Source organism: Nematolebias whitei, chromosome 1 (genome assembly GCF_014905685.2).
Source record: "Nematolebias whitei isolate Nwh7 chromosome 1, NemWhi1, whole genome shotgun sequence".
Taxonomy (NCBI): domain Eukaryota; kingdom Metazoa; phylum Chordata; class Actinopteri; order Cyprinodontiformes; family Rivulidae; genus Nematolebias; species Nematolebias whitei.
The window spans coordinates 91,819,606-91,821,347 of record NC_056498.1 but is presented as its reverse complement, the minus strand read 5'-3'; the positions used below and the strand labels follow the sequence as shown (position 1 = coordinate 91,821,347).

General features: G+C 33.6%; 1 protein-coding gene across 1 annotated transcript in view; it reads left to right on the top strand.

The window, feature by feature from the left end:
- Nucleotides 1-1,742, top strand: part of ugp2b (UDP-glucose pyrophosphorylase 2b) — a gene marked incomplete at its 5' end in the record, with an annotated part of 55,936 nt that overhangs the window by 21,846 nt on the left and 32,348 nt on the right.

The following is a 1,742-nucleotide window of genomic DNA, read 5'->3' as shown; positions in this document are numbered from 1 at the left end:
TGTGTGTGTGTGTGTGTGTGTGTGTGTGTGTGTGTGTGTGTGTGCGTTTGCTTATGTTATATTTGGGGTCGTGAACACGTTTACACACCAGTCATTTGGGGACACCTTGGCAAGTGGGGACCAAAACCACGGTCCCCAATTAGAGAACCTTATAATCGCATTCAGCACGCTCCAAAATGTATTTTAATCCAAAAATCTCAAACGTCCCAAAAAGTCACTAAAATAGGTTTTTTTGTGTATGTGTATGGTTTCGCCCCTCGCCTCCCCACAAAATCTGTGTATACCTCAATGTTGTCCCTAGTGGGAGTGTGTAGAACTGCATTAAACTTCATAGGTGGCCTATGTAATGCCTGATGATAAAGAATCATAAAATAGAAACTTAAACTATAAGTAGGACCACATAGTAGCCCATGTTTTGCCTGATGTAAAAAATTTAAACAAATGAATGGGCACATGGATTAAGCAAAAATGAAAACTGTTCTAAAAAACTGATAAAAAATATTGTCTTTTGAAAGTTATAATCTTAGTGTCAGCAAATTAGCAGCACTATATTTTCAAATACTACTTTAACATGTCAAAAGCATTGTATACTAAATACTCTAGTGATTTACATTAACTTTTTGGACTTGTTTGCTTACAGTTTATTAAAATATATTCCTATTTCCATATCTCCACCTATCATGGTCTGTATAGCAATGTGCATTTAAGTAATTATGCTACAAAAAGTAAATTAACTGAACTCCTTGAATTGATCAATATGCATTTGCTGTATGTCATTAACATTAGAATATCCAATTACTAATTTATTCCAAATACAAATTTTACAGGTGATTTATAGTTGCTTTAATTCTTTATGAGTACAATGAAAAATCAGCTGTTGTCTATGTATTAAATATCTAAAAGAAAATGTTTAAAACAATTACAAAACCATAAATGAATGACAAAAAAGACAACTTGACCTTGATAAAATTTTATATAGCACCACAAAAAAGCCAATTAAATTAAATTACATTCAAACAAAAAAGATATATGTCCAGTGGAATATTGTGTATGGTCTAAATTAAAGGAATGTCATGGGGTAGTTTCTTATCTTGCTTATTCATCTAGTCCCTTTTCTCACAAAATTGTGCCTTAATTACCAAGGTAACCTCATTATTAGGTTTACCATTTGAGAACCTGGACTACAACACAGTAAAAGAAACTAACAAGAAATACAAATAAAAAATATGACAGTGGTGATGCACAGTACATTATCACTTATGTCCCACTACATTTTGATAAATTTAAGCTGTCAAATTTATTTCATGAGAAAAATAGCAGAACAGAGTTAGACAATTGAATGAATATATTGACCATTGGCATTTGGACTTCATCATAGTATATTTTTAAAGTTAATTATTTCTCTTATTTAGCTAGTAAATTTATTCACAAGGGTTTTAATCTATAAATAATTGCACAAGTCCAAATCTAACACTGATTGTGTACAGACCATCTGATATATTCATAGAATCAATGCCTCTGACTTCCTCTCCAGCCCACAGTCAGTCAGTCTAACAGTAGCTGACCTACTTCAGGACACCACTGGCAATTTATTTTATCCATCCATTATCTTTTACTCGCGTCTTCCATTATGGGTCGTGGGGTTGCTGGTGCCTATAAACAGCAATCTCTGTGCAAGAGGTGGGATACACCCTGGACAGGTCACAAGCCCATCATAGGGCCACATAGAGACAAACAAGACA